Raw genomic sequence first — 12,609 nt, forward strand, 5'->3', positions numbered from 1 at the left:
TGGGCTCAGGAACACTTCAGAAAACCACTGTCAGTAACTACAGTTTGTCGCTACCTCTGTAAGTGCAAGTTAAAACTCTACTATGCAAAGCCAAAGCCATTTATTAACAACACCTAGAAACGCCGCAGGCTTTGCTGGGCCCGAGCTCATCTAAGATGGACTGATGAAAAGTGTTCTGTGATGGTATGGAGGCGTATTAGTGCCCAAGGCATGGGTAACTTACACATCTGTGAAGGCACAATTAATGCTGAAAGGTACATACAGGTTTTGAAGCAACATATGTTGTCGTCCAAGCAAAGTCTTTTTCATCGACCCCCCTGCTTATTTCAGCATGACAATGCCAAGCCACATTCTGCACGTGTTACAAAAGCGTGGCTTCATAGTAAAATAGTGCGGGTACTAGACTGGCCTGCCTGTAGTCCAGACCTGTCTCCCATTGAAAATGTGTGGCGCATTATGAAGCCTAAAATACCACAACGGAGACCCCCGGACTGTTGAACAACTTAAGCTGTACATCAAGCAGGAATGGTAAAGAAAATTTGGTCTCCTCAGTTCCCAAACGTTTACTGAAAGTTGTTCAAAGGAAAGGCCATGTAACACAGTGGTAAAAATGCCCCTGTGCCAACTTTTTTGCAATGTGTTGTTACTATTTAATTCAACGTTAATTATTATTTGCAAAAACAAATTAAGTTTCTCAGTTCAAACTTTAAATATCTTGTCTTTGCAGTCTATTCAATTGAATATAAGTTTAATTGTATTCTGTTTTTATTTCCCATTTACACAACGCGCCAACTTCACTGGTTTTGGGTTTTGTAACTCACTCAAACTTGTGTATGTCCACACCTCTTGGACTTGTGGACGGACGTAGACATAAGCGGTTTGTTCACATAAACATGTTCCCTTTGAATATTGTAAGGCTACTGTTTATATGTGTTGAATTTGACCTTTTTTGTTCACTTGCCATCATTTTGATTTAAGTCTGCATCCATCCATCCATCCATTTTCTACCGCTTATTCCCTTCGGGCCGCGGGGGGCGCTGGAGCCTATCTCAGCTACAATCGGGCAGAAGGCGGGGTACACCCTGGACAAGTCGCCACCTCATCGCAGGGCCAACACAGATAGACAGACAACATTCACACTCACATTCACACACTAGGGCCAATTTAGTGTTGCCAATCAACCTATCCCCAGGTGCATGTCTTTAAGTCTGCATATATTTTTAAAACCAAACTGAAGGGGATAAGGATAAACCAGTTTATTTAGTATTTAAACACATGTTATTATATACAACCAGCAATAAGGCGTCATTTTCGAGGGAAGACCCTGTAGGCTCTAATGTACACACACACGCACACACACACACACACACACACACACACACACACACAAACAGGGTTTGGAGATTGTAATTAATTCATTAATTGGGATTGGATTGGCATAACATACACTTCACATGTATGTTCTTTGAATTTACATCAATGATGTTGAAGCAAGGCTTTGTAACTACTTACTTACATTTTGAAAATGCTGGTTGTAACTCCATATATTGCTCCCGCTGGCCATTGTTTTCTCAATGTGGTTGAGCGATGGATGTTCACGAACAACTTTGAGTGGCTATAAGTAGGGATGTCCGATAATGGCTTTTTTGCCGATATCCGATATTCCGATATTGTCAACTCTTAATTACCGATATCAACCGATACCGATATATATACTCGTGGAATTAACACATTATTAAGGCTGAAACGACGCGTCGACGTAGTCGACGTCATCGGTTACGTAAATACGTCGATGCCGTTTTTGTGCGTCGACGCGTCGCATAATTACGTCACACTACCGTCATGGCGGAGCGCAAAGCAGACTGTGCGAGCGAGGGGAAAAACGCACGCCAAAAGTCGTCAAAAGTGTGGGAGTATTTCAATACACAGCCTAATAATGTTGTTGTATGCACACTGTGTCGAGCGGAAATGGCCTATCATAGCAGCACAACGGCTATGAACGAACATTTGAAAAGAAAACCATCAACTAGTCAATCGTCCGCGTTAGCATACGTTGTCATCATTACACAAAAACATGAATGTGTCATTTGTATCTGCTAGGGGTGTAACGGTACGTGTTTTGTATTGAACCGTTTCGGTACGGGGCTTTCGGTTCGGTACGGGGGTGTACCGAACGAGTTTCTAAGCTAAAGCTAACTTTATCTGCTAAAGTCTTAACAAGTTGCTTTGCTTGTCTGCCTCTGTCTCAGCACGCAGCATTGTCCCACCCACACAACCATCTGATTGGTACACACGCAGCATTGTCCCACCCACACAACCATCTGATTGGTACACACGCAGCATTGTCCCACCCACACAACCATCTGATTGGTACACACGAAGCATTATCAGCCAATCAGCAGTGCGTATTCATAGCGCATGTAGTCAGCGCTTCAGCGTGGAGCAGATAGGTGTTTAGCAGGTGAGCATCAGGCAGCGGACTCTCCCCAAATGATAATAAACACCTCCCAGTCAACTACTAGTAACATCACTATGAGCCCGTTGACCTTCTAGAAACTTAAACTGCAGCTCAGCTCACTCGCAATCCTGGCTTGAGGTGAAGGCTAATTAGCTCTCAGTTCCAGCCACATCGACCCCTTCTGAGCGCCTATTTTCAGCTGCTGGGAATATTGTAAACAAGAAAGAAGCAAAGCATGTAGACATGCTAACCTTTCTTCATTACAACTGTTAGTCACTCACTGGAATGAGTAGAATTGGTTATAGTGTACTGTGTTGGACTGGATGTTTATTTTGCACATTTTAAAAGCAATACTTAATGTTTACAGTGCTCCAGAATATTTAGATTGGCACTTTTTTGTATTGGATGTTTATCTTTATTTTTGCACATTTTAGCAAATAAGCAATACTTTCACTTTTGTTGAAATGTTTACACTGTTGTTACAGAATATTTCGTTTTGCACTTTTTTGTATTGGACGTTTATCTTTATTTTTGCACATTTTAAAGCAAAATAAGCAATACTTTTACTTTTGAAATGCTTATACTATTGCAGAATATTAAGATTTGCACTGGATGTTTACTTTTATATTTGCACATTAAAAAGCAAATAAGCTACTTTTAATTTTGTTAAATGTTAAAAGTTTTAAATGTTTACATTGTTACAGAATATTTTGTCATGTTGTTGTCAATGTTGACTGAGTGGCCATACTTTTTTTTTTTTGTAAATAAAAACCATGCCTTTTGAAAAAACTGGCCTACTTTTATTTTTTCATCTTCATTTTAAATAATAAAAAAAAAAAAATCGGTAAAAGGAAAAATAATCTATAGATGAATCGAAAAAATAATCTATAGATTAACCGATTAATCGAAAAAATAATCTATAGATTAATCGATAGAAAAATAATCGTTAGCTGCAGCCTTACACATTATTATGCCTAATTTTTTTGTGATGCCCCGCTGGATGCATTAAACAATGTAACAAGGTTTTCCAAAATAAATCAACTCAAGTTATGGAAAAAAGTGCCAACATGGCACTGCCATATTTATTATTTAAGTCACAAAGTGCATTATTTTTTTAACATGCCTCAAAACAGCAGCTTGGAATGTGGGACATGCTCTCCCTGAAATAATCCTGATACCCACTACAACTATGGGAAACACTGTAACTTTGACTTTCACAAAGTGCTTTTTTTTTTTTTTTTAAACATGCCTCAAAACAGCAGCTACAAAAACAATGAAGACACACAGCTTCAGTCCAGAGTATACTATAAACTGGGCTCAACCTGCCCTGTTCTTAATGTATTCGTATGAGTAACAAAAATGTGCAAATAAAAACAAGAAAGGCACAAAAATAAAAAAAAACTGCTTCAGTCTAGACCAGGGGTCGGCAACCCGCGGCTCCGGAGCCGCATGCGGCTCTTTGACCACTCTGATGCGGCTCAGCTGCATACTTGCCGACCCTCCCGGTTTTCCCAGTATACTTAACTGCTCGGAAAGGCGAGTGACGGGTTGGAGACCCCTACAATAAATCTTTAATTAATAGGATATGAGGATAGGATAGCACTTTATAGTCATTGCACTTAAGAAGTACAACACAGTTACATTGATGCGCAAATCTGTCTTTCAGGCGCTAACATTCTAAAAAATAATAAAAAATGGAATTGGTACATTTTTTTAGTTTCTGTGGTAAAATCCAGGTTATGAATGACATGCTTTTATTTGAAAGTTGACGAGGAAGTTACTGTGATTTGGTTTCTGCAGTGTGTATCTAGACAATAGTTATGTCGCTGTTGTCGTTCCACGCTGCTTAGTAACAAAGAGAATGTTACAATACCTCAAATGTCAACATAAACCCATTTTCGATATAAATAATTCCTTTGGATCTCAATTTTATGTCAACAAAAGCAGTCAACGATGTACTGTATATCGACCTAAAGCAGGCTCTTTAGTACTTAAGTATTAAAAAGAGCACGGTATACCAGAACTTGATGAATTGGTCGACATAGATAGGTTGTCGACTTAAGTGGGTTCCACTATGGTAAACAAATGTGTCACTTTGTATCTTGTTTGTTAATACACATACTTTACCTTGACGTGTGTAATGCATCCGTTTCAGGAGAGTGGACAACAGCAGCTTTCCGATGCTTGAGCAAACACGCAACACATTACTGCTCAAGCATGACTTAAAAGTGATGGCATGTTCTGTTATGATGCATCAACTTGATTTATAAAGAAAACAAATGCAAAGATTCACCAGCTGTTTCATCTTTTTACAAAATAAAAAATATCTGTCAAAATCGCAAATTCATTTTCAAACAGCCACAGTCCAGAAGAATATGATATGAGATGCATTTGATAGCGCTCATTCTCAACTCATCAGTTGCAATTTGCGGGATAATCTATATATTGTTGCTGCCCAATAAGCGCTGGAAATGAAGTGTAGTGCAGTTTTGTTCAGCTTGTCACTTTTATAAAAAAAAACTATTTTGTTTTAAAAGTTGTATTTTTGGATTGTGTTTTTATTAGGGGTGGTTGTGTTGAGTCTCGGTGAGTTTGCAGTCCAAAGAAGTGCCTACTGACATCTGTGGGAAGCTGAGCTACATCCATGCAGACCGCTGCTGAGGAGTTTAGAATGTTCCGATAGCGTCTCCTCTCTCCTTGAAAATAATATTTGAAAATTAACAAATTGATCAATGTTTTTCCCCAAAATCAATCAAGGAAATATTGTCACAGTCCCAAATTGTAACAGTTACTGTACTCGTGCCATTTATAAGCTATAAGCTTAGTAGAAAAACGTGTCTGCTTATAACGACGTCAACACACATGGTTGACAACATTTCTATGAAAAATGGGATTAACATGCATTGTAGTATTATTATTTTAATTGTTATGAAACGACAACTGCAACACAACTGCTGTAGAGTAACACCGCATGAAAATGTGTACTGTGACTTCCATTCCAGTAGAAAGTAAGTTCTGAAATAAAAGCATGGTAATAGGGCTGCAACGATTAGTCGCCAATAACATTTGTCAGCAATAGTCGTGACGTCACCACTCGTGTTTTTCCGTGCGAAAGTGGAAAATCAACACCAGTGATAACATTTAAAATTTGAGGATATTTCCTCTTATTGTTGTTAAAAACATGAAATACCTTGCCCATTTTGCAAAGCGGACCTTGTTTTTATGGCAGTACATCCTTCATACGCAAGCATTTAAAGCGAAGACATGATGTCGGACATTTGGAGGGAGGATGCGGTCTCAACCTCGGTAAGAGTATTAGCTTCTACCTTCCTGGCTGGTTAACAAGAGTCAGACAAAGCTGTGTGAAAAATAACTTTAACTAGCATTTTTGCCGAAGTCAGCCAGCTTAACTTTGTCTACATCAATTCAAGTATGTTTGCGCACACAAACACACAGAGAGAGACTGACAGGCACCAATGTGGAGGTATCATAAGATTAAACATACAATCTATTAAATAGCCAACATTTTAAGAATTAATCAAATATATAATTCTACACATTGAGTCCATTAGAGTGCTAAAACTGCCAAGAGTTAATCAATAGTCAATATATTAGTGTGCAGCTTTTTAAACATCACTAAATTATTTTCTTTTTTAGAAATTTGAGATTTTGTGTTTTGTTGTTTTTATTTTCATTGCTGCTATTTTAACAGTTTTTTTTTAATACATAAACACGGTTAATTGTTTTGTTTAGCACTTTGCCTTTCCTTTTTTTAAATGGACATTTTATTAGTCATTAAAATTTTTGTAACAGCTGAATGAGCAGCACAGTTACAGTATAAACATTTATGAATTAATGTGTCATCTTTGTTGTTCGTAAGCACATGCCTAAAATAACTTAAGCTGCATTTAAATGTTGATGGAAAAAAGAGAGCCATTAAATATGTGTACACTTTATATTCGCATTAGTCGACTAATTGTTAGTCGATTAGTCAACAATTCTCTTATCAAAATAATCGTTAGTTGCAGCCCTACATTGCAGTATTAACCTGCATTCTACCACAGTAACTAACAAAATGTAGCCACTTTTTATTTAATTTTCAAATCGTAAAAAAACATGTACGAAAGCCTTTTCATTTTAGTCAAGCCATACAACAAAATACTGCAACAGCTCTGTTAGTTAAGAGTATAAAATATATGACAGCAGAAGAATCAAATTAAAAAAAATTGCAGAACTGTGTGCGTGCGTGCGTGCGTGCATGCAAAGTGTACCTTGTAGCATGCCACACTGACATTCCTTAATCATCTCATTGGCTGTAAGACTGCACAATACTATATATATATATAACTTTTTAGGTTGTTTCTTTCCATTTTTTTGCTAATTAACTATGCTACCGAATCATCGTACTATGAAAATGATATGGCAATTTCAAACTACGGATTCAGCAAATGATAGTCAAATCTCCTGACTGTTTTTTATGTGACACCCGTGGCATTTTAAAAGCAATTTGACCCTGTGCACTTAATCTCGACAGGCCTGTCTATAGCTGGAAATGTCCTCGGTGAGCCCTACAGGCAAGGCTCAGGCCATCCAGGTTAGGTGCAATCACAAGTTGCTAACTGGGGTAATTACAAAAAAATACCCTGGACACATGTTGAATTTTCATCTTATCTTTTCAAATGTCAGACTATTGCTTATTAGTCTCGTCATGGCCTTGCCAATCACGGTGAAAGAGATGAGCACTTTGAGCCATGCATTCATGCTGTGCCTGTCTTAGATTTTCTCTCATCTTTTTTGCGCTCTTCAAACAGCCTCCATTGACACTTTTTATGTCAGCATGACCTACAGTAGTCTAATTAGTCCTGTTGTCCGAGCGCAGCTATTTTATGCAAAAGAGGTGACACTAATTGCCACTTTTCAGTGTTTTGGTCTCTCCCTATTAACAAGCTCCTCACAGAGTAGAATAATAGCCGCTACTTACTAGTATCAGGCACTGCTTGAATCCCTTTTTTTTTCTTTTATTGAGATTCTGTGTAATTTTGTTGTTACTCAAACTACTAACCAATGTATTCAGTGATTTTTTACTGAGAGGCCAACTCGCCTAAATGCGCCAGTGTAAAGTGAGGAGGTATTGATCTCGATAACAATATTTAGTATTTTATGATATAGTATTTTTCCTAAAATTATACAGGTGATTATCATTTAATTTATACTGTAATTTGCATATTCTGGTATGAATCATATATTTTCCTAAAATAGGCAAAAACACAATTATACATAATTTGTTTTTAAATCTGTGTTATCAGTTGGTAATAGGGATGTCCCGATCCGATATTTGGATCGGATCGGCCGCCGATATTTGCCAAAAAATACGTATCGGCAAGGCATGGGAAAATGCCGATCCAGATCCAGTTTAAAAAAAACTCCGGTCCGTGTTTTCCAACGCACCGATTTAAATAATACATTCCACTTTTCTGCTGCTCCCTAATTTCCGTTCCGCATTTTCCAGCACACCTTCAACACATCCACAGGTCTGTGGATTCTCACGCAGTTGCTTTTAGCTGCTGGCATTACACGACAGGCTCTTCTCACTCTTTTCTGTGTCTCCCTCTCACAGACAGCAAGCGCACCTTCTTACACACGTCACATACTGTCACGTCATACGTCACATACGTATACGCCTTCCCCGAGCAGAGAGGTAGCAGCATGGCTAACGTTAGCTGTGATGCTAGCGCAGCCATGTGAGCAACGTTCCCTCTAAGGTGCGCACCTGTGCAATTGCGCACTGCTCAAGCGTCTTCTGCGCATAGCAATTATATGCCACGCACAAAAAAAATAAGCGCATAACAATTTTCGACACACGGACACGACAGAGAAAACAGTTTTCGTCATCATTGTTCAAATATTGTAACGTCTGTCGAGACGCTTATATTCATTCGGTGCACATGCCCACACCATCAAAATGTCGAGGCAAAAATTTCCACATCAACACCGTATGAAAAAATTAGTGATTTTTTTAGTTGTGATTTCCTTCTCTGCATGAAAGTTTAAAAGTAGCATATATTAATGCAGTATGAAGAACAATGTTTTAATGTAGACATGCAAGCCTTGAAAGAACATTTTGAAAATCAAGACTACATTTCCTGCAAACGGGTGCATTTCTACCCTATATTTTAACTTTTGATTTATTCTCATATCAAACTCTTTTGGCTGTCTTTTTGACACTTACATCCGGCGCCCCCCGCCACACCCCGGATTATAAATAATGTAAATAATTGAATGTGATTATCTTGTGTGATGACTGTATTATGATGATAGTATATATCTGATAGTATATATCTGTATCATGAATCAATTTAAGTGGACCCCGACTTAAACAAGTTGAAAAACTTATTCGGGTGTTACCATTTAGTGGTCAATTGTACGGAATATGTACTTCACTGTGCAACCTACTAATAACAGTCTCAATCAATCAATCAAAACACATACAATCATCATACTGCTGTGAATATATGCATCAAGTGTTCATTCAAGGCTAAGGCAAAATATTGAGATATATATCGTGTATCGCAATATGGCCTTAAAATATCGCAATATTAAAAAAAGGCCATATCGCCCAGCCCTAGTTCAATGATGCCATTTCTGTTTGTCATGTATAATTTTGTCTATTTTGTGTTTATCCTTGAATAAACAGGTCAGTTTCTTGTTACCAACCATTGTGTATTATTCAAACTCCCCTAATTCAGCTGGCTAGTTGTTATCAAGAGTACTAAAACCCTTTTCAACATGAATCTGACAACTAAGTAGGCTAAATAACTTTAAACTTTAATACATGCTCGGATAGACCAGTATCGGTCAGTATCGGTATCGGTCAGTATCGGATCGGAAATGCAAAAAGAATATCGGTATCGGATCGGAAGTGCAAAAACCTGGATCGGGACATCCCTAGTTAGTAATAACATATTTTTTCTTATATTATATTGTTCTACTCTGTTTTCACTTGTTGGTAGTTATTGTACAACGTGCATTGTTGAGAATGTTTTAAATTCCTTCCTTCACTTTTTCTTTATTAAAAACGACAGGCAACTAATCAAGCATCTTTTTTTGGTGTTATTGTAGACTGCACTCGTGTTTAGAGACTTGTCTTTTGCTCCATGTACACAAGGAACAGCAAGAGCAGCAGAGACCCTCTAATCTTTCAAAACACTCACTGAGTTTCACTTGCTCTGTGCTGTTGCTCCATTTTCTCTCCTTATAATTTGCCACCGTCCTCTTAATATTTGCACATCTTGTACGTCGCTGTCCATGGGTACATCTCGGATATATTAAAGTACGTCCACATCGCATATATTGTCAGAAACATCACAAAATCCGGTATTGGCAGTGCTTTTTTCAAATCTAAGTCTTTTTTTCGGTGGCCAAATTTTCCGTGCATCACTATAGTTAATTGCTGGGTTGCAATTCTAGAGGCCCTAGAGGCACTTCAAGTTTCAGGCGAGGGTATAGAGTCACCTTAGGCTACTGTTTATTTACCTGCATTAGTACAGAGTTGGGCATATTTTGAAAGATTTAGAAGCAAATATATAAGCGATCAGGAAATAAATATTTAAGATGGGATGGAGTGGATTTATACCCTCTTAAAAAAATAATTTTTGAAAGATTTAAACCACATTCATCATCACCAAGGCGTTATTGCTCGCCACTACTTCACTTCATTTGACATTCACACATATTCAGAGAAGAAAAGCACATAATGTCTTTACATCTGAGGGTTCCACAAATTTAGCATTAATCGGTGAAAGAAAATGTTGGATTTATTTGTGCAGCGCTAAGTATTGTATTTGATTGAAAGAACGAGTGCCGTGCTGCTGTGATCAAGACGCCAATGATACAAATGATACGTTTGTTTGCACTTGATTTCCTGCTACAAATATTAGTCTTATCGGCAATTTACAGTATGTCTGCAGTTGTTTTTATGGTGTGAAGTTCATATTTTGTCTCATTATTTAGCTGTATATGTCCCTGTTGTTCAGCATTAATCTTTGACAGCGATATCAAGATTCAGTATGCTGTTGAACCTATTAGAGATTTATTAGTATAGTTTATTAATAGAAATATATTTTCTTGATGCTAATAAATAGCACCAAGGATGCTATAATGTGGCAATCTGTGTCGAATAAAGCACTTGTCTTTCCTGCACAACAACAAAGCTTTTAGTTTCTGGTATGAAAATTGACAACGAAAAAAGGTTGGATTAGACCAACAATTACAATATTTATAACTCAGACTTTATATTACGTTAGTTTATTTGTAAAACCAGGTCTTAGTAGTTATAGTTAGGCATAGCAACCACAAAAGAACACAAACTAATGCGATCTCTTGTTCTTTTTTATGTTTAGTTTTGCTCTCAAACACTACTAATATACTGTAGTAGAGAATCAACTCGATTGCATCACAGAAAGTTTGTCATACAAATCAAATGTTCAAACATTTTACAAAGTGATCGCTGCACAAGCATGGTCCGATTTGTATACCACAAGATGATGAAAGTGATATTTTTAAAAGTAATTTCCTTCGACGCACTTTTGTTTTTTCCCTGACTTGATAACCTTTATTAACCACTTCTTTCGGGACTTTATGAAAGCTATTTCCTATCTCTCTACGACTGGAACACCCTAAGAACAGAATAGCAGTAAGGCATTTTCTGCTCAAACGCTACACTCACTCTCACTTGTTTTAATGCTATGCTCAAGCTGGTTGACCATCATGTGAATTAAGCCGCCAAGAAGAGAAACGGATGTTACGTCATAAGCAACCCAGCAATAGTGTGCAAATAATAGGCTATTAATATTAATTTATACTGTAACGACCTGCTCTAGTGTTACAGTTTGTTAGTGTATTATTGATGTTCATTGTTCCTATATTCATGAACATACCATGGCATATTTCAATACTGTCACTGACAAACCAGTTGAAAAAAGTATCTACTGTCTGAGTCCTTGATGAGTTACCCACTAGATTTCTAAAGTCTGTGCTAAATAGTTTATTACCACAATTCGCTCATCTAGTTAATATCTCACTTCAGACTGGAACATTTCCAAAAGCCTTAAAGGGAAACTGCACTTTTTTTGGAATTTTGCCAATCGTTCACAATCATTATGAAAGACACGGATATATATATATACAGTGTATATATATATATATATATATATATATATATATATATATATATATATACGGTATATATAATTGTATTTATAGAACCATATGAACCATCTCGACCTCAGGGAACCTCAGGGAGTGTCTCCTGCTGGTGCCCAGAGTCAGGACCAAACATGGTAAAACTGCGTTTCAGTTTTACGCTCCTAAAATCTGGAATAGTCTTCCTGAAGATGTGAGACAGGCCTCAGCGTTGGCAGAGTTCAAATCCAGCCTGAAAACACTTTTATTTAATTGTGCATATGACAACTGAAAGTATTTTATCTACATCATTTGAGTGATTTTATTTAATAGATTGTATTTATGATGACTATTTTCTGATTTTAATTATATTTCCTTTTAATTTTTTGTAAAACCACTTCGAATTGCCTTGTGTACGAATTATTCTCTATAAATAAAATTGCCTTGCCTTGTCTAAGCGAAGAATCAGGAAGTGTTGTGTGTCTGAGAGTTAGCACGGAGACAGAAGTGTGTGGAAGTTAGGGAATGTGTGTTGGAATTGAGCAATAACAGATTAAGAAGACTGACGGAATTTGTGTTACTTCTGATGAAGGCTACAATACATATTACTTTAATTTGTTTCCATGTAATAAACCAACATTTTTAAGGTGTGGCGGCTTTTATTTTGCCTTGGCGGGTCTATCCATTCATTTTCTACCACTTATCCCTTTGGGCCGCGACAATCAATTAAATGACGGGGAAACCCTGCCGCACGTCTTCAAGTGATATTAAAGTATAGACATGTTCAAGTCGCTAGTAAAAAGATTAGCTTTGTTCGGTCGGTGTCTGGCTTTTTTAATCCAAACTAAAGCCCAACAAAGGAGTTCCTTGTACCTCTTTTTGACATCAATTCGTCTTTGGGTTTTGTGGAATTAGCTTCCATTTTGCTTTCCGTCTCTGCTAGTAATTCCTGCTATGCTGTTTACATCCAT

At 37.4% G+C, this 12,609-nt stretch overlaps 1 protein-coding gene across 2 annotated transcripts in view; it reads left to right on the plus strand.

The window, feature by feature from the left end:
* The window catches only part of arhgef39 (Rho guanine nucleotide exchange factor (GEF) 39), a 105,141-nt gene that overhangs the window by 71,011 nt on the left and 21,521 nt on the right, over nucleotides 1-12,609 (plus strand). The gene's annotated exons all lie outside the window — the stretch shown is intronic.

The sequence above is a fragment of the Entelurus aequoreus genome, linkage group LG12 (genome assembly GCF_033978785.1).
Source record: "Entelurus aequoreus isolate RoL-2023_Sb linkage group LG12, RoL_Eaeq_v1.1, whole genome shotgun sequence".
In the NCBI taxonomy this organism is placed as follows: Eukaryota; Metazoa; Chordata; class Actinopteri; order Syngnathiformes; family Syngnathidae; genus Entelurus; species Entelurus aequoreus.